We start from the raw sequence: 22015 nt of genomic DNA, 5'->3' as shown, positions 1-22015 counted from the left end.
TTTTCAACAATGAACAGTTAGTTCAGTGTAGCCTAATATGTCCTGCTCTCTCCCCCATCTTAATAAGTCAACATTATATGATATGACCCTATTTTTACATTATAGCCTACATATGTTATAGCCTAACCCTTATCTATAGGTGACTGATGAGATTCATGTTAGCATATATTTATTGGCGACACAATTAATATTGGAGCTATTTCACTGTCGCAGACCCAGACGTGCTTGGTAGCCTAGGCTACGTAGTCATAGGCCAACATGAGACTTAAGCCCTCGTGTCATCATGACTTAGGTTAGCCTATGTTCTTACTGTTGTTATTATCTGTAGGACATATTGTCTGTGGAACACAATTGTAGGCTAGGCCTTTATTTGATTTTCAGTAAGCTTATATATCAATGATAAAGCTTCTTTACTTTCTTGGTGTAATTATTTAGTTTTTTTTTTTATCTATGTAGGCTATTTCTTTAATGTTACATTATTATTTTATTAATACATGGAATAAATCACCCCAAACACACGCGACTGTAGCCTATGGGCTTCTCCTGTAGCCTACCAGGCTTGCGCAGCGTGGCTAACAACGCCCCTAAAACAAGTGTAACCGTCGGCTCCTCGAGGCTTATTACTTAAACGAAGTTACAGCAGCTATTAGGCCCGAGGTGCAGTGAAATGGCGTCATCTGGTGGTCATACAATTCATCCGCTATTAGACCCGAAGTGCAGGAGAAGTGGATATTCAACCACGCCATCCTTCAGGTCGCAGCGACACGTAGGTGTACTTTATGTGCTGTGTCATGCTGCCATCTAGTGGTTGTGGAATATTTAACACCCATTATAGTTCTGGGAATAGATGTGCCCTCGAATAAATGTGGTACTTTGTTACAAATTATTTTGGTAATCCATCTGATAAATTGTGTTTTTCTTTTTATACTTCGTACCTTTATAAATTAAAGTGTATCATTAAGGTACCTTTTTCAATGTCATTACTCTGACATTCGACATTAGTCGACCATACATTTGGGCAATGGGCACATTGTTAGGGGTTGACACTTTGCATAAGATTTCTCCACATTACTTGATCCAAATTCTGTGATTTTTGTTGTATAAGTGTTGTACAATTATGTAGTTTCGTATCAAAGTGGAATGGTGGTTTTCATAAGTCAGCGGCGTTAGTTTGAGCACATAATTGACGTTTTGTTTACATGTGTTCAATGGAAGTCAATGGGAGCCGGAAATTCATAAATAGCGGCGTCCAAAGAATCTTTTGCCGGTGTTACCGGATATACGGTTTCTGAGATTCTGAGTTTCCAGGGCGGAGTTTAGCGTGAATATTTATGAACGGGGGATGTCGTGCGCGAGTGCCTAGACGCCCATTGCTGAAGCGTGAATGAAATGGAACTGAAAATGTTGTCAAAGAAAGTAGAAGACCACGGCGTTTTAACACGTTTTTGGATGTTGTCATGTGTTATTAATGTAAAGTATGACTATGTCGTGTTCGAGTTTAGGTGCAATTTGGCGTCAATGTTGTTATCTTGTGTCGCAGCCAGTCAAACAAAACTTTGTGTCAGATTCAGTGGGTCGCTTACCATTAAGAATATTGGCGATTTATACACAGTAGGCCTTGGTGGTAGTCCTAGACCGCCGTCATGCTATCCGGCAAAAGATTCTTTGGACGCCGCCATTGGCCGAATACCGGCGCCCATTGACTTACATTGAACACATGTAAACAAAACGTCATTTATGTGCTCAAACTAACGCCGCTGACTTATGACAAAAAACATTCCACTTTGATACGAAACTACATTTTTGTACAACATTTATCCAGCAAAAATTACAGAATTTGGATTAAGTAATGTGGAGAAATATCGATATTAAGAAAATTGCCGCTGCGTGACGCCGAGTTAATGGCATTTCCCCTTGTCCATGAGTCACGTATAACAGGTCACGTCGGTGGCCGTTATCCCTCATATGTCAGAGTAATGACATTCAAAAACGTACCTTTATATTACATTACAATTTATAAAGGAACGAAATGTCAAAAGAATTAAGCAATGTGTTGGATGACACGATATATAATGAGGCCTTGACTGGAGCTAAGAATGGTTTGTATATCAAATCTATCATGACCAGATTTACCCCATCCAGCAGGTCTCAGGTCAGCTCTTTGCCTCTGATGAAAATGTAGGCAAATTGGCAAAGTTTGGTAAAAGCACTCAGTATTACAATGTAACAACTATAGCCTATGTAGGTACCCCCACAAATACATAATGCAAGTACAATGATAGTACAGTACCTGATAGTACATGTTATTACACAGGTTGTACCACTGTACCTAATTAGGTACATGTAGGTACACTGTAACAGCGACACATTAAAATAAAGTGTTGCCGATGAATTTCCCCAGTAGTGGACAATAAAGACTTCTATTCTAGCCTACACGTCACATGTAGCCTACTAGAAGTGACGTTTCAGCTAGAAGTGATGGTTCATAAATTAACCCTCCAACTTTGCTGATGCACAGAACAGGTGTGCTGAGCTTTGTTATTGGCTCATCAAAGTGTTGTAAGTAAGGTGGTGTAAGTAGCCTACAGTATAGGCAGGTGGTGAGACAGGTCAAGAAATATGGTGCAGTGAAACAGTACTATACAGTTGATTTTCAGAAGGTGGTTTAGAGTAGTATAAATGAAATATAAATATGTGCACTGTATTACCTTATAAGAGCAGAATAAATATGGCTATGAATAACAATGTCAGTTGATATTATTTTAAATGTTGGTGACACTACATTAATAAGGAGAATAGCAATAATAAACAATAATGTGAATGCAATATCAATGGGCAAAAAATGGAAATCAACAAATACTATAACGTACAAACAATGACTCAGAACAGCCTAAGTGCATGGTGAACAAATATGTCTTTACACCCCTGTAGACAGGTGCATGCAAAAACACAGAAAGCAGACAAGGATTTTGTTTTTATAACACATGTAATAAGCAATGAACATTTGAAGATGTATTGTTTTGTTCTTCTAACATCAATAGTAGTTGTGCAGAGGTTGTAACATAATGATAAATACATGCTGCCTGTCACATTATGAATATATACCCTGTCTTGTCTTGCACATCAGAAGCAGCAGCACTATGCTATTACATCGTTCACCGTAGGGACTAATATGAGGGAGACTGAGCTGCCAATCTCTCTTAACAGGTCCTGCATCATATCTACAAATATCTGTTCTGCTCTGCACAAACATAAGCAGGGTCTGATTTAGCGTGGCAGAGTGCTGATTGACAATAACATGGTTCCCTGCAGTGTTTGGTTGATTCCCATTGATGTTTGTGGGTTCTGTTTGACTGTACATTTTATGTGTGGAATCTCATTCCTCAGTTGTCTAACATGTTTTCTGATGGCCACTGATTGCATAGCAGCTGAAAGACCAACTTGTAACAAGGTCCCAATTGTGGATACACCCATTAACAGTCCTTGCGACCAATGACATCCGGATCAACTACAAACTTTTGATTGATTTTCAACAATGAACAGTTAGTTCAGTGTAATATGTCCAGCTCTCTCCCCCATCTTAATAAGTCAACATTATATGATATGACCCTATTTTTACATTATAGCCTACATATGTTATAGCCTAACCCTTATCTATAGGTGACGGATGAGATTCATGTTAGCATATATTTATTGGCGACACAATTAATATTGGAGCTATTTCACTGTCGCAGACACAGACGTGCTTGGTAGCCTAGGCTACGTAGTCATAGGCCAACATGAGACTTAAGCCCTCGTGTCGTCATGACTTAGGTTAGCCTATGTTCTTACTGTTGTTATTATCTGTAGGACATATTGTCTGTGGAACACAATTGTAGGCTAGGCCTATATTTGATTTTCAGTAAGCTTATATATCAATGATAAAGCTTCTTTACTTTTTTGGTGTAATTATTATTTTTATTTTTTTTATCTATGTAGGCTATTTCTTTAATGTTACATTATTATTTTGTTAATACATGGAATAAATCACCACAAACACACGCGACTGTAGCCTATGGGCTTCTCCTGTAGCCTACCAGGCTGGCGCAGCGTGCCTAACAACGCCCCTAAAACAAGTGTAACCGTCGGCTCCTCGAGGCTTATTACTTAAACGAAGTTACAGCAGCTATTAGGCCCGAGGTGCAGTGAAATGGCGTCATCTGGTGGTCATACAATTCACCCGCTATTAGACCGGTGCAGGAGAAGTGGATATTCAACCACGCCATCCTTCAGGTCGCAGCGACACGTAGGTGTACTTTATGTGCTGTGTCATGCTGCCATCTAGTGGTTGTGGAATATTTAACACCCATTATAGTTCGGGGAATAGATGTGCCCTCGAATAAATGTTCTACTTTGTTACAAATTATATGGGTAATCCATCTGATAAATTGTGTTTTTCTTTTTATACTTCGTACCTTTATGAATTGAAGTGTATCATTAGGGTACCTTTTTCAATGTCATCACTCTGACATTCGACATTAGTCGACCATACATTTGGGCAATGGGCACATTGTTAGGGATTGACACTTTGCATAAGATTTCTCCACATTACTTGATCCAAATTCTGTGATTTTTGTTGTATAAATGTTGTACAATTATGTAGTTTCGTATCAAAGTGGAATGGTGGTTTTCATAAGTCAGCGGCGTTAGTTTGAGCACATAATTGACGTTTTGTTTACATGTGTTCAATGTAAGTCAATGGGAGCCGGAAATCCATAAATAGCGGCGTCCAAAGAATCTTTTGCCGGATAGCATGACGGCGGTTAGTCCTAGCCTTGCTAGGCTATTATGTTTTTATCGTTTTGATTGTAGCCTAGCCTCTGTGCATCTGTAGTGACATGTTAGCCCAGGCAGCAACATCAGATTGACCCACTGTATAGCCTACAATACAAATGTCTGTGCAATAAATAGCCCATGTTACACGCCTGTGTATGTCCTAACTCTGAACAAATTGTCATTGTCATTGCCCTCATGCACATGTGATATGTTATTCTGAGACATAATCTATAGGAATTGCTACACATAACTAAACACAAAAAGTTGTGAACACAATTTATTGTATTAGTTATTTACAGCCAGGGCAAATAAACTGTCCTTCAGTGTCAGGCCAGTTTACACGTTCAGTGGTAGGCCTACCAGCCCTGGCAGCAATCACATTTTATCTTCAAGACAAAAAACATTGGCTTGACATCAGTATTAACTCAAAGTTGAAAAAAATGTTGTGCATTTGAGTATTGTGTGCAAGGATAAAACTATACAAAATAAAGTTTGGGTAATCAGCCTTCAAAGGGCAGAAATGGGGTGCCCTGTCTATCTATTGTACAGCAGTTAATTCTTTTCAATTTTAATTTTACATTGTAAGAGGGAGTCTGGCCAAGTTAGCCTAATATTCTTAGGGAATAGAACATAACAGCAGATTTGGTCGAAAATGTAAATTCATAGGCATGCATATAGAACAGCATGATATGAGCCTGTCTGGCATCAAATACACGAGTGGAGTGGTGTGTTTTGGTGAGTGCTGGTGAACATATTTTCATCACAGCAGGTGTAACAGGTTAGACATTATACTTACTGTATGAATCACATAATTGCACAATAGATCTAGGTTATCTAGTTACAGTTTAAATCTATTCAATTTATTACACAGTGGTATTGAGGGTCTCTAGTAGCCCCTCCTCTCCCCCTTGGTCTTGACCCCCCTGTCTCCCCCCTTCCTCTTTCCTGTCTAATATCTTTATGGAGAGAGGTAGGTTGACTGATTGCAGCCTCATAAGCAATCTTATAAATATTTCTATTAAATATTGTCATCCATAAGATTGCTTCACTTTATATTGTTTGTATTCAGTTAATGTATATTATTTGTGAGTTATTTTTGTGAATTTACTTTTTAAATGCATTGTTTACATGTATACCTCCGTCTAGCCACATGCCAAAAATAGCCCTACAGTGATGTACAGTAGTTTAGCTAGGTAGTTGGGATAGCACATTAGCACCTGCAATATAGTTATACGTGTGAACTTTTTCAGGAGCTATTGGCGAACTCACCCTGTACTGTATGCTTTGCTGTGCGTGTGTGCAGGTATGTTTTGTTATTATTCTTCACTTTACATGCATTTTTGTTTTTGCCCTGTCTAATATCTTTATGGAGAGAGGAGCTATTGGCGAACTCACCCTGTACTGTATGCTTTGCTGTGCGTGTGTGCAGAATAAAACTCCAGCAGTATCCCGTGCTCGTTTTGGGTCATCTTTATTAATAATCAACACAACGCAGAAGTCTACCCAGTTACAATGGTGCCGTGACCCTTGGTTCATCTGATCTGCGCTCGCTAGATCACCGTGGGCTGCTGCTGTTGAAGTTACTACTACCGCCGTTAGCGACAGCCGCTTGCTACCTTCTGCATGGAAGCCTCCTCCGACGCGACTCCTGTTCAGTGACGTGTGTAGCCGAATTTATACGCTGGTCTGCGTAAGTCATTGACGTAAGATTAGATTAGTATTGTGCTTTCTAGACATTGCTCAGCCTGCACTAGTATTTTCTTTTTGAGAAATTACTTATATTTTACTATTGAAATTAACTAACTGATTTTATTTTGCCTGGTTTTCTACTGCATTTTCATTTGAAATAATAGGCCAATGCTTCTCAGTTAGTGATATTACATCACAAGTTACATGTGGTTTTGAAATTATTCAGCAGTATTTGGTATTATTTGATATATTGGTATAGTCACTACTGTTGAAATGTCATTTTCAAAATTGAATGGTGTTTACGTATCTAATGGGCTTGGGAGGGGTTACTCTATGGAATCAGATGGAGAGGCCAGTTATCAGAGAGTAGGCCAGTCAGTTCTGAATCCAGTAGCATGTTCCACCCCCATTACCCGCGTCATTAGAAGCTCACCGGAACGGGTGGTAAATGCAGTTGGCTATCCTACCAATAGACATGCAGAGCAAGCACATGACATTAATAATACAATGCATCACTCTACACCTAACACTCATTCAGACCCAGCACATACTCCACAAACCTGTTCAGGGGGCTGCCTGGATGCTTCAAGGCTGAACGTGGTTGTCCAATCAGATATTAAACCACCCCCATTCTTCAGAGGTGACCGTACTGACACATGCACTGTCCATGAATGGGAAGATTTGATGCAGGCTTACATTCGCCGACGCAAATATGGTACTGCTGAAATGTATGATGTGATAGCAAGCAGACTGATGGGAAAAGCCAGGGACATTGTGAAGGTTTCACTACGTAGCAACCCAGAAATTAACCCCTGTAGTCATCCTGCAGCTGTTTTTGATATACTGAAGCAGAACTTTAGTGAACTCCCATACTCTGGCATGCCCATGGCGGATTTTTATAGCACACTTCCAAAAAAAGGTGAGAGTGCACTAGACTACTGGGTGCGTCTGAACAAGGCTATAGATGTTGCCGATGAATGTCTCCGCAGGCGGGGTAGATGTGTTGAGGACGTGAGTGCTGAAGTTGTGATGATGTTTGTCACTCACTGCCCAGACCCTCACCTGGCTATGTCTTTCAAATATAAACCAGCTGGGAGATGGACAGCCCCTGAAGTGCAGGAGCGCTTAGATGATCATCAGCGAGATCTGAGACGCGGAGCTTCAATGAGTCAGCACTCTCCTCCTGTTCACAGTCCGGGCCCTGTGGCAGTCACTCAGTCCACTGCACAGTTCAACCGCTCATTCAGCAGCACGCAGGTAGAGATGAGCCATCCTGTACAGTCACCCGCAACTGTGCCGTTGACTGCAGTCCGTTCAGAGGAAGAGCCAGGTATGCGTGAGGTGGTAAGCATGCTGAATAAAGTCATCACACTGTGCTCTGCTCCCCAGTCACTCTCACGTCATGTTCAGCCTCAACAGCGCCAACGGTCCCCTCAGCCTTTAATGTCTTCTGCATGCAGAGTATGCAGCAGCACTGACCATTCCACCTTTAGCCATTGCAGGCTACTGAAACTCTGTCGTCACTGCTTTCAACCTGGCCATTTCAAACATGATTGCCCGAGTGCCTCTCATCCAGCGGCAGCATCTGCACAGGCCAGCCGCACTCCGTTAAACTAGATGCCCCACGCTGTGAGAGGGCAAGCGTGGGTGGTGGTACAGAAGCCCTCATGAGAGAACCAGATCGGCTTTCCATCTACAGTAACAACAGTCGACTTTTGCAAGCGGGACAGGTGCAGATTCTCATTGGCTCGCAGAGACTTGAAGGGTCAAGTGAGCTGTTTTATGCACCTGTGTTGGTGAGTGGCAAGGTCACTTTGAGAGGAATGTTAGATTCTGGCTCCATGTCTTGTACACTTAGTGAAGAGGCAGAGAAGAGACTTCAGGCTGCTGGTGTGCTGCCCAATGCTCAGTTAATCCCTGGGAATGTGGTGATTGTGGGTTGTGGTGGCTTAAAAACGTATCCGAAGTGCTTCTATGACCTTGAAATTGAAGTGTATGAGACTAAGTTTATTGTACCCACTCTAGTTGTTGCTGGCCAGAGAGATGATTTCATAATTGGTACTAATGTGATCAAGTCTGTTTTACAAAACATGAGACATAAGAAAGAGTACTGGGAGCTAATTTCCTCCAAAAGCAGTGACCCTGAATGTGAGCGCTTCCTGGAGCTACTGAGCTGTGTGTCACGGTGGGAGGGCCCAGGTGAGCAAGACAAAGTTGGAACAGTGAAGCTGGTGCATAGTGTTACACTTCTCCCAAAGCAAGAACACCTGGTGTGGGGTAGGCTACCCAGTGATGTCCATGTGTGCCCTGGTAGCACCATTATTGTTGAGCCTACTTCTGCCCGCTCAGCTCCAAAGCACATTCTTGTGGGAAAGCTTGTTACAGCTATGTGGGGAGATCGCTGGGTCCCAATGAAGGTTCTTAACCCTTAGAACCCTAAGCTGTTTTTAGGGCATTTTCACTACCTTTATTCATAAGGATTTATTCTGGTCATTGTAAGTGCCACACACATATATTATATATTGTTTTTTTCAGGAGAGTTTAGGCTATTCAGATCTGCCATCATTTCATGTATTAATACTAGCATTGATTTTATTTTGATTTTTAAAGAATTAAAATATAAAAAGTGTATTATAAAAATTCTTATATTTCGACATGTATCTCACCACTGCAAGCTCACAGCTCTACATGCATTTCATGTGTGTGTAGGGCAGACTGTCCTGAATCGGGCAATATAATTGCCATGTTGGAGGGATACTCTGGGGCTGAGCAATTTACAGAAATATTTGCTGTGTGATTTACGGAAATAAATGTCATTTTTTATTTAGTGATGAAAAATGACCTTTCTGCGCTCCATATCTGTGACACGAACTGATCTGACCTGACTTGACCCGAGGTTGCGTGTAAGCCTGCGTGCCTGTGTGTATGCAGTCATAATAATTCTCAACTCTTTACTGCATTGCCATGAACAAAGTAAAGGCAAAAAAGGTGTTTATTTGTTGAATAAATTGGGATGCAATGTCAGCCTTGAATTGGATGCCATGCAGGAATTTGCTAGGATCTCAAAACCGGAATATGAACATGCTTTGCCATAGAGAAACACATGATAGCATTGGATTATAAACATGCTTTGCCACAAGAACAGACACAAACATGGGGTAAGTCCAGCTATATGAAGTTATTATTTTGCTGTCACTTTGTCTGTTTTATAACCCAGAAGGATGTACTTGGTATCAAATGATAGCTCTGAGTCTCCTCTTTCATCTGACATGCGTGGCATATCTATGTGATCACGGGTCCGCGAGTAATTCAAACGAGAGTATTGAGTGTGCAGCGTTGGTTTGTGTACATGACGTTATTATTTTGCAGTCATTTCGTCTGGTTTTATAAGCCAGAAGGATCGATAAACATGGTACCAATGGATAGCCCTGTGCCCCCTCTTTCATCTGATATGCTTGCCATATCGATGCGATCACGGGTTCGCGAGTAATTCAAACTAGAGTAATGTGTGTGCAGGTGAATGCAGAGAAGTATAGACTGTAAATATGATGCAATTTGATTTAATTTCATGATTTTTTTTAATTTTCATACTTGATCGTACAGACAAGTGTGTAGTCTCGTTGGAAAGCCCCACTTCTGCTCTGTCGTGCAATAAAGGTTTCATCTCGCTGCGATGAACCGTTCTGGAGCAATGTAACAGAGAAGAAAGGGTGTGTTTTTTGACGCACTTTGCGTCAATCGGGTTCTAAGGGTTAAATAGGTGGATAATACTTAACTTAGTTAACTTAGCTAATGTTTTCATTTTTAGTAGTTATGCTAACTAGCATGTTAGCAATGCTAACATGCTAACTATGTTAACCATGTTACTTAGCTAACTTAGCTAATAATTTTTAGTAGTTTTGCTGAAAATGCTAACTAGCATGCTAACTAGCATGCTAACATGCTAGCATGCTAACTATGCTAACCATGTGACTTAGCTAACTTAGCTAATCATTTTTAGTAGTTTTGCAAAAAATGCTAACTAGCATGCTAACATGCTAGCATGCTAACTATGCTAACCATGTGACTTAGCTAACTTAGCTAATCATTTTTAGCAGTTTTATAAAAAATGCTAACTAGCATGCTAACATGTTAGCATGCTAACTATGCTAACCATGTGACTTAGCTAACTTAGCTAATCATTTTTAGCAGTTTTGCAAAAAATGCTAACTAGCATGCTAACATGCTAGCATGCTAACTATGTTAGCCATGTGACTTAGCTAACTTAGCTAATCATTTTTAGCAGTTTTACTAAAAATGCTAACTAGCATGCTAACATGCTAGCATGCTAACATGCTAGCATGCTAACCATGCTAACTAGCTACAGTGGGTAGGAGTCATAGTTGATGACAAGTAACAGTTACAATGGCTGAACAGTTAAAAAGTTCAGTAGTTTAAAGGGTTAAATTGTTTAACAGTGAAATATTGTAGTGAGGACTTTTATTTTGAAACAGTTTTTGGCAGAGGAAGCAGTTGAACAGGATGTGTAGTCTTAATAGGGCCAGTTTGTATGCTTAAAGCCTGAGACTGGCAGTTGAAACAGGTGGCCCGAACACCTGCCATAGGATTCTAATTGCTTAACGGCCGTATTGTGATGTCATAATCATAATGTTAAGTCAATGGGGAAATTTTGATTAGTTTTTAATTAATAGTTTAAAAAGTATAAAGGTTACAAAGTTGAAAAATACAAAGCTCACATGTCCTAAGTAAGACCTACGTAACATAGTTTGAATGAAGTTTCTACGTTAAACGGTTGAAGCTGCATTAAGTGCGTTAGAAGAAGAATAATAATAACTAGAAAAGCATTTCCTGAAGGAAATACAGTGCATGAAAATGCAAAAATATGATGAGTTCATATGGTTAAATTATTTGCTTGGTAGATAAGGTTTAACATAGTTGGAATGACTGAACAGTTAAATAGGTTGATAATTGAAATGGTTAAATTATTTAGGCAGATAGTTGACGATAACTAACAGTTGGAATGGCTCCAATGTTTGCTAGTAGTTATGCTAACTATGTTAATTAAGATAATAATGTTAACCAAGTTACTATGCTAACTAGCATGCTAACAATGTTAAAATGTTAACTATGCTAACCATATGACTTAGCTAACCTAGCTAATCATTTTTATTAGTTATGATAACTATGCTAATTAGCATGTTAACATGCTAACTATGCTAACCATGTGACTTAGCTAATCATTTTTAGCAGTTTTGTAAAAAATGCTAACTAGCATGCTAACATGTTAGCATGCTAACTATGCTAACCATGTGACTTAGCTAAATTAGCTAATCATTTTTAGCAGTTTTGCAAAAAAATGCTAACTAGCATGCTAACATGCTAGCATGCTAACTATGCTAACCATGTGACTTAGCTAACTTAGCTAATCATTTTTAGCAGTTTTGCAAAAAATGCTAACTAGCATGCTAACTAGCATGCTAACATGCTAACTATGCTAACCAAGTTACTTAGCTAACTTAGCTAACTAGCTACAGTGGGTAGGAGTCATAGTTGATGACAAGTAACAGTTACAATGGCTGAACAGTTAAAAAGTTCAGTAGTTTAAAGGGTTAAATTGTTTAACAGTGAAATATTGTAGTGAGGACTTTTATTTTGAAACAGTTTTTGGCAGAGGAAGCAGTTGAACAGGATGTGTAGTCTTCATAGGGCCAGTTTGTATGCTTAAAGCCTGAGACTGGCAGTTGATGCAGGTGGCCCGAACACCTGCCATAGGATTCAAATGGTTAAATGATTTGCTAGGTAGATGAGGTTTAATATAGTTGGAATGACTGAACTAGGTAGATGAGGTTTAATATAGGAATGACTGAACTAGGTAGATGAGGTTTAATATAGTTGGAATGACTGAACGGTTAAATAGGTGGATAGTGTAAAATGTTAAATTATTAGCTAGGTAGATGAGGTTTAATATAGTTGGAATGACTGAACTAGGTAGATGAGGTTTAATATAGTTGGACTGACTGAACAGTCAAATAGGTGGATAGTGTAAAAGGTTAGCCTGAGAAACTGATAGGGTGCAGGTGGCCTGGCCACCTGGCCTAGGATTCTAATTGCTTAACGGCAGTCTTAATAGAGCCATATTGTATGCTTAAAGCCTGAGACAGAGTATATAGTTTAAAAGTTAAATGTAGATAGTGTAATGGATGTTGATAGACAGAAAGTTGAATGGATGTTGATAGGCAGATTGTTTAATGGATGTTGATGGATAGTTTAATGGGTGGATGAGTGAATGGTTTGAAGAGGATGAATGGATAGAAAGTTGGAGGAAATGTGTCTTATATCCTTGTAGAATGGAGAGACAGAGAGAGTTGGTCTAGTTCAGTAGAAAGCAGTTGATACAGGTGCAATCAGTTGAACAGATTCTTTGATGGGGCCTAGATGAGCAGCTGGAAGATGATACCAGGTGCAAATCAAGTTAATTAGTCCATTGTGATGTCATCAGCCCATGTTAAGTCTATGGGGAAATTTTGAGTAGTTTTTAATTAATAGTTTAAAAAGTATAAAAGTTACAAAGATGAAAAATACAAAGCCCACATGTCATAAGTAAGACCTACGCAACGCAGTTTGAATGAAGTTTCTACGTTAAACGGTTGAAGCTGCATTAACTGCGTTAGAAGAAGAAGAATAATAACTAGAAAAGCATTTCCTGAAGGAAATACAGTGCATGAAAATGCAAAAAATATGATGTAAAATATCATACAGAGTAAAAACAAACTATATTGGTTGCTAGGTAGATGAGGTTTAATATAGTTGGAGTGACTGAACAGTTAAATAGGTGGATAGTTTATATGGTTAAATGATTTGCTTGGTAGATAAGGTTTAATATAGTTGGAATGATTGAACGGTTAAATAGGTGGATAATACTTAACTTAGTTAACTTAGCTAATGTTTTCATTTTTAGTAGTTATGCTAACTAGCATGTTAGCAATGCTAACATACTAACTATGTTAACCATGTTACTTAGCTAATCATTTTTACTTAACTTAGTTAACTTACTTAACTTAGCTAATCATTTTTAATAGTTTTGCTAAAAATGCTAACTAGCATGCTAACTATGCTAACCATGTGACTTAGCTAACTTAGCTAATCATTTTTAGCAGTTTTGCTAAAAATGCTAATTAGCATGCTAACTAGCATGCTAACATGCTAGCATGCTAACTATGCTAACCATGTGACTTAGCTAACTTAGCTAATCATTTTTAGCAGTTTTGCTAAAAATGCTAACTAGCATGCTAACATGCTAACATGCTAGCATGCTAACTATGCTAACCATGTGACTTAGCTAACTTAGCTAATCATTTTTAGCAGTTTTGTTAAAAATGCTAACTAGCATGCTAACATGCTAGCATGCTTACTATGCTAACCATGTGACTTAGCTAACTTAGCTAATCGTTTTTAGCAGTTTTGCTAAAAATGCTAACTAGCATGCTAACTAGCATGCTAACATGCTAGCATGCTAACTATGCTAAACAAGTTACTTAGCTAACTTAGCTAACTAGCTACAGTGAGTAGGAGTCATAGTTGATGACAAGTAACAGTTACAATGGCTGAACAGTTAAAAAGTTCAGTAGTTTAAAGGGTTAAATTGTTTAACAGTGAAATATTGTAGTGAGGACTTTTATTATGAAACAGTTTTTGGCAGAGGAAGCAGTTGAACAGGATGTGTAGTCTTAATAGGGCCAGTTTGTATGCTTAAAGCCTGAGAATGGCAGTTGGACCAGGTGGCCCGAACACCTGCCATAGGATTCTAATTGCTGTGATGTCATAAAGGGCAATGTTAAGTCAATGGGGAAATTTTGATAGTTTTTAATTAATAGTTTAAAAAGTATAAAAGTTACAAAAATGAAAAATACATAGCACCCATGTCATAAGTAAGACCTACGTAACATAGTTTGAATGAAGTTTCTACGTTAAACGGTTGAAGCTGCATTAAACGCGTTAGAAGAAGAATAAGAATAAGAAGAAGCCTAGGAAGAACAGTACAGTGCATTTTCATGCACTGTAACTAGAAAAGCATTTCCTGAAGGAAATACAGTGCATGAAAATGCAAAAATATGATGTAAAATATCATACAGAGTAAAAACAAACTATATTGGTTGCTAGGTAGATGAGGTTTAATATAGTTGGAGTGACTGAACAGTTAAATAGGTGGATAGTTTATATGGTTAAATGATTTGCTTGGTAGATAAGGTTTAATATAGTTGGAATGATTGAACGGTTAAATAGGTGGATAATACTTAACTTAGTTAACTTAGCTAATGTTTTCATTTTTAGTAGTTATGCTAACTAGCATGTTAGCAATGCTAACATGCTAACTATATTAACCATGTTACTTAGCTAATCATTTTTACTTAACTTAGTTAACTTACTTAACTTAGCTAATCATTTTTAATAGTTTTGCTAAAAATGCTAACTAGCATGCTAACGTGTTAGCATGCTAACTATGCTAACCATGTGACTTAGCTAACTTAGCTAATCATTTTTAGCAGTTTTGCTAAAATGCTAACTAACATGCTAACATGCTAGCATGCTAACTATGCTAACCATGTGACTTAGTGAACTTAGCTGATCATTTTTATCAGTTTTGCTAAAAATGTTAACTAGCATGCTAACATATTAGCATGCTAACTATGCTAACCATGTGACTTAGCTAACTTAGCTAATCATTTTTAGCAGTTTTGCTAAAAATGCTAATTAGCATGCTAACTAGCATGCTAACATGCTAACTATGCTAACTATGCTAACCATGTGACTTAGCTAACTTAGCTAATCATTTTTAACAGTTTTGCTAAAAATGCTAACTAGCATGCTAACATGCTAGCATGCTAACTATGCTAACCAAGTTACTTAGCTAACTTAGCTAACTAGCTACAGAGGGTAGGAGTCATAGTTGATGACAAGTAACAGTCACAATGGCTGAACAGTTAAAAAGTTCAGTAGTTTAAAGGGTTAAATGGTTTAACAGTGAAATATTGTAGTGAGGACTTTTATTTTGAAACAGTTTTCGGCAGAGGAAGCAGTTGAACAGGATGTGTAGTCTTAATAGGGCCAGTTTGTATGCTTAAAGCCTGAGACTGGCAGTTGATGCTGGTGGCCTGGCCACCTGGCCTAGGATTCTAATTGCTTAACGGCAGTCTTAATAGAGCCATATTTATTGTATGCTTAAAGCCTCAGACAGAGTATATAGTTTAAAAGTTAAATGTAGATAGTGTAATGGATGTTGATAGACAGAAAGTTGAATGGATGTTGATAGGCAGATTGTTTAATGGATGTTGATGGATAGTTTAATGGGTGGATGAGTGAATGGTTTGAAGAGGATGAATGGATAGAAAGTTGGATGAAATGTGTTTTATATCCTTGTAGAATGTAGAGACACAGAGAGAGTTGGTCTAGTTCAGTAGAAAGCAGTTGATACAGGTGCAATCAGTTGAACTGATTCTTTGATGGGGCCTAGATGAGCAGCTGGAAGAAGATACAGGTGCAAATCAAGTTAATTAGTCCATTGTGATGTCATCAGCCCATGTTAAGTCTATGGGGATTTTATAAAAGTTAATAATTAATAGTTTAAAAAGTATAAAAGTTACAAAGATGAAAAATACAAAGCCTACATGTCCTAAGTAAGACCTACGTAACATAGTTTGAATGAAGTTTCTACGTTAAATGGTTGAAGCTGCATTAGCTACGTTAGAAGAAGAATAATAAGAATAAGAAGACTTGGAAGAACAATATAGTGCATTTTCATGCACTATAATAAGAAGAAGAAGAAGAAGCCTAGGAAGAACAGTAGAGTGCATTTTCATGCACTCTAACTAGAAAAGCATTTCCTGAAGGAAATACAGTGCATGAAAATGCAAAAAATATATACTATATAAACTATATTGGTTGCTAGGTAGATGAGGTTTAATATAGTTGGAATGACTGAACAGTTAAATAGGTGGATAGTTTATACAGTTAAATGATTTGCTTGGTAGATAAGGTTTAATATAGTTGGAATGATTGAACGGTTAAATAGGTGGATAATACTTAACTTAGTTAACTTAGCTAATGTTTTCATTTTTAGTAGTTATGCTAACTAGCATGTTAGCAATGCTAGCATGCTAACTATGCTAACCATGTGACTTAGCTAACTTAGCTAATCATTTTTAGCAGTTTTGTAAAAAATGCTAACTAGCATGCTAACATGCTAGCATGCTAACTATGCTAACCATGTGACTTAGCTAACTGAGCTAATCATTTTTAGCAGTTTTGTAAAAAATGCTAACTAGCATGCTAACATGTTAGCATGCTAACTATGCTAACCATGTGACTTAGCTAACTTAGCTAATCATTTTTAGCAGTTTTGCTAAAAATGCTAACTAGCATGCTAACATGCTAGCATGCTAACTATGCTAACCATGTGACTTAGCTAACTTAGCTAATCATTTTAGCAGTTTTGCTAAAAATGCTAACTAGCATGCTAACATGCTAGCATGCTAACTATGCTAACCAAGTTACTTAGCTAACTTAGCTAACTAGCTACAGTGGGTAGGAGTCATAGTTGATGACAAGTAACAGTTACAATGGCTGAACAGTTAAAAAGTTCAGTAGTTTAAAGGGTTAAATTGTTTAACAGTGAAATATTGTAGTGAGGACTTTTATTTTGAAACAGTTTTTGGCAGAGGAAGCAGTTGAACAGGATGTGTAGTCTTAATAGGGCCAGTTTGTATGCTTAAAGCCTGAGACTGGCAGTTGATGCAGGTGGCCCGAACATCTGCCATAGGATTCTAATTGTTTAACGGCCGTATTGTGATGTCATAATCATAATGTTAAGTCTATGGGGAAATTTTGATAGTTTTTAATTAATAGTTTAAAAAGTATAAAAGTTACAAAGATGAAAAATACATAGCACTCTTATCCTAAGTAAGACCTACGTAACAAAGTTTGAATGAAGTTTCTACGTTAAACGGTTGAAGCTGCATTAAATGCGTTAGAAGAAGAAGAATAAGAAGAAGCCTAGGAAGAACAGTACAGTGCATTTTCATGCACTGTAATTACACAAGATAGTTCAAGTTGAAGTAGTTTATTGTCATGTACTCATAAAAGGAATTATAAGTAATGCAATAATTGTGCTCAAGAACCAGCTGAACTTTAATATAAAGAATAAATTAAAAATAGTAATTAAAAAAGTATATTGTGTGTGTATGGGGGGGGGGGGTATTGTGTATGTGTGTGTGGGGCGGGGGTTGGGGGGGTGATGAAATGGTGTGTGAGTGGGTGTGTGTGTTGGAGGGGGGGGGGGTGTAATGGTGTGTGAGTGTGTGTGTGTGTGTGGAGGGGGGTATGCTGTGTGTTTGGGTAGGGCAGCGTTTCTCAAACTGTGGGTCGCGACCCACTACTGGGTCGCGGAGACATGCCAGGTGGGGCGCGAGCTGACGTGAAAAACAGGAGTTTTTTAATTTATTTTTTTATCTGTAGCCTGGGCCCAGGTAGCACCCGATGCGCAATGGACACACTGTGTTATTCACAGGGAAGCGCTCGTGTCAAGGCAGCTTAGTTAGTCCCGACCTACATAAGATTTTGAACGTTGTTGTGAGAGTGGTGAATTTCATCAAAACCCGGCCCTTAAAAGCGTGTCTATTCTCTGCATTCTACCTCACCTAGCAAATAAGATTACTGCATTTACCAAAAAAACTTGAGTATGGGACAGGCGCCTCGATCGCGACAGTATTATGCCGAAATCGCTGAAACGTCTGATTGGGAGGCACTCTTGTGATCCCATGTATTAAACAGTAGGCCTACATCACATCCCTGCAAAGTTTATTTCAAAAATATTTCCCAACCAGCAGTGCTCAGTATGACTGGATTATGGATCCATTTAATGCAGCATGTTGGTATTTCATAGATGTACAATGCTGTAAAATGGCCTATGCTTCCTAATATGTTGCTGGAAAACAGAAATATGTGTGTTATGTATTTATTTATTACTATATCTGCAGCACCAGCTGATTTAAACTCTGTTGAAGAGGATATATTTAGAACTTGTCATTATTTCAGTAAATTTGACAATTTTAAGGCTACCACTTTCTTAGAGCGAAGTCACCAGTCACGAGTTGGGTCGCAATAGTCTGTCGTTTTTAAAAAGTGTGTCCCCAGAAAAAAAGCTTGAGAAACACTGGGGTAGGGGGGGATGATGAAATGGTGTGTGTGTATGGGGGGGGGGATGATGAAATGGTGTGTGTGTATGGGGGGGGCGATGATGAAATGGTGTGTGTGTTTGGGGGGGGGATGATGAAATGGTGTGTGTGTATGGGGGGGGGTGATATGGTGTGTGTGTTTGGGGGGGGGGATGATGAAATGGTGTGTGTGTTTGGGGGGGGGTGTAATGGTGTGTGATAAATGAAAGATAGCATGAGGGAATGGAAATAAAAAAGAAATTCAAAACAAATACTTGTCTCAACAGATTCCAATTGAGAGGAGAAGGAATGAGAGGGGGCACTGTGAACATTATGTTAGAGGGACCCACATGAGTATAGATCATCTGAAGAGATTCCACCGTAACCAGTACACTAAAAATGTGGCTGAACCCACTCAAGAAATGTGGGGTATGTGCACAGTCCCACATTACCCTCGACCTGTAGAGTTCCACGTGTCCAGGATAGCTCACGTGACCACTGAACCAGGGGCCTCATTTATAAAGCGTTCTTACGCACAGATTTGATCTTAGACCGTGCGTACGCTCAAATCCATGCCAACGCTCAGATTTATAAAAACCGTCTTTGACGTGGAAAAGTGCTTATCTCCACGTCAGGTTCAAACTTGACGTACGACCATTTCCTTGTGGTAATGCCGGGGTACTGCAAGTAATCTGAGGTCCAAGTGCGATGCATTTTCAAAATTCCAAGACCAACGATCTCATGTCTTTCTTTGCCATATGCATGATCAATATCAGAAGATTTCTAAAGACGTTTTTGGACGCAGCTTAATGTTTCATGGTTTGGCATAAAACTGCTATTTCACAATATCTAAAAAAAACACCAAGACCTACGATAGAATAATTGAAACATTCTTACAGGTGATCTATATTTAGTGTTCTCACCAATCTAATATTGACCATCAAATGTCCAATTGCCCTCGTTTAGGAGAGGAAGGCATTCAAAAAGGCATTCGAACAGTTTGATAATGTTGGAGGTTATTGTGCAGTATTGGGAATATAGGATAGTATTTGATCATACAGTTTTGAATGTTAAAAGTGAATAAACTTTTTTGAGAGGTGGATAAACTCTAATAAGAGGTGGGTAGGCCTAAACTCTATTTCTGAAATTTCAGAGGTGGATAAACTGCGTTTACTCACGTTTAGCCTTCACTACATCCTAATTTGCGCTCATAGGCCTATTCCCAGCTTCGTAACAGAAAGGTAATATTTGACTGTAAGCTATACAATGTAGGCTATAGATATTTTATATCATATATAGCCTACACAACCAAGGGACGGAAGTTATCCTCTGAAAGCAGGGCATCTTCATATGTAGTGTTGCGTCGGAGTTGCGTAAAGAGGTGCAGAGCGCGCACCTGTTTGTTTTTTTGACTGGCAGTGCCCAAGATCAGATGACAATACGTGAGTTGAATAATGTAGGCTAAAATATAAAGGTAGCCCTTTACAACAATAAAGGACAATGTTTAAGCCATTGGACATTATTGAAAGAAAACGATAGCAGATATGCAGAATGAATGAATAATGACCGGCGAACTAGGCTACTATTTCAGCAAAACATAGCCTATCCTAAAAGAAACGTTAAGCCTACATGACATATCACGCTTATAATTTATACTCTGTTTTGTAGGCTAAATCAGAGTAGGCCTAAACATACTAAATGCTGATTATTCACATTACTGCAAGCAAAAGGAATGAAAGTGAGCAGAGGGCAATGGACATGGATGCGATCTCTTTCCAGAAAGCTTTGCTGGAAAAAACATAATTAGTTAAGATATTCGAACTGACGCATATTGGCTAGTTAACATCAGATGGCATAGGCTAGGCCTATACATTCTACCTTACCTCCCTGCTCCATTATAATGAAGACTCCTAATATAGACTTTTGTCCCATTCAATACCCCTCAAAGATTACAAGTGGTACCCAAAGAAAAGAATATGAACAAAAGTTTCTTCAAGAGAATCCGGAATCTCTATTTTCAGACCTATATAAAAATGGTGACATTTGTAATTTGATTTTCTATACCAAATCTCCCAGTACATGGTATGACACCATGATAGATTATTACCCTTCTGCAAAGCGAGGTGGAATATGCAATGGCTGGCAACTTAAAATAAGAGACCCACAGGAACAGGACAATTTTATGACAACCATTAACATATATAAGAGTGGCTCGGTCACAATACAGGGGAATCTCAGAGACTTTATTGAAACATTCCCCACCCTTAAAATCCAGGCCACAAAGAAAGATTCAATCCCAGAAGAAATTGACTTGGACGACCTTACAGGAAATAATACAGTGCCAGACGAAAACTACCCTAGACCAGCAGGTGATGTTACAATTGACTCCTTACAACAATCTGTACACATAATGAAAGAACTTTTTTCTAAGGTAGAGATTGAGGTAGTTCAACTAAGAGAAATGATCACAAAACAAGAAGCAGATGACACCTATTCAAGAGAAATTGCCACCTTAAAAGGACTGATCAAGGATCTGCAACAAGAAAGGGACTTCTCCAGAAAAGAATTAGCCACACAGAGAGACCTGCTGAAACACCTAGAGGAGGAAAGGAACAGCTACAAGAAAGAGGTAGCTGTAGTCAGGGAGGAGCTGACAGAGACCAACATGATCTTACAGAATCTACAAGAACAGCTATCCTCACTCAAAGATCTACATAACCAAAGCGCTGAGCCTGTCTCTCAAATCAATCAAATCCCCTCAGTGCCATCAAACCTTCTCTCACCACCACATACTGGAGGTACGCCAGAACAACACACAAGGGGACATGTGGCTGAAACAGACAAAGACTCTGAAATAGAAGATAATAGGAAAGCAAACATTGTGTTATTAATGGACTCAAATGGTAAATTCATCAATGAGAACAAGCTTTTTCCAAGACACAAAGTATCCAAGCTCTGGTGCCCTACAACACAAAAGGCATTAGAACTTCTCACAACATCCAGTCTGGGCTCACCAAGCCATATCATCATCCACACAGGAACCAACGAACTGAGGACACAACAGGAGAGAGTAGCTGACTCCTTGAATACAGTCATTGAAAAGGCATGTAGCACTTTCCCCAACAGCAAGATCGTCATCTCATCTATTCTGCCTCGCACAGACACATATCATTCAGAGGGTTAATTCGGCTATCTCCATGGCCAGTACTTTACACCCTAATGTTCATCTGGCACACCACCCTAATATTGAAATAGACTGCCTGTTCGACCATGTACACCTTCTCAAAGAGACTATTCCTATG

General features: G+C 38.8%; 1 protein-coding gene across 1 annotated transcript in view; it reads right to left on the bottom strand.

The window, feature by feature from the left end:
* The window catches only part of LOC143123953 (interferon-induced protein with tetratricopeptide repeats 5-like), a 205025-nt gene that overhangs the window by 40329 nt on the left and 142681 nt on the right, over positions 1-22015 (bottom strand). The window lies entirely within an intron of this gene.

This window comes from Alosa pseudoharengus, unplaced genomic scaffold (genome assembly GCF_046254945.1).
Source record: "Alosa pseudoharengus isolate Yale_2024_CS ecotype anadromous, Long Island Sound unplaced genomic scaffold, YU_APseudo_1.1 YU_APseudo_1.1_scf_15, whole genome shotgun sequence".
Lineage (NCBI taxonomy): Eukaryota > Metazoa > Chordata > Actinopteri > Clupeiformes > Clupeidae > Alosa > Alosa pseudoharengus.
This window is presented reverse-complemented; position numbering and strand designations above follow the sequence as displayed.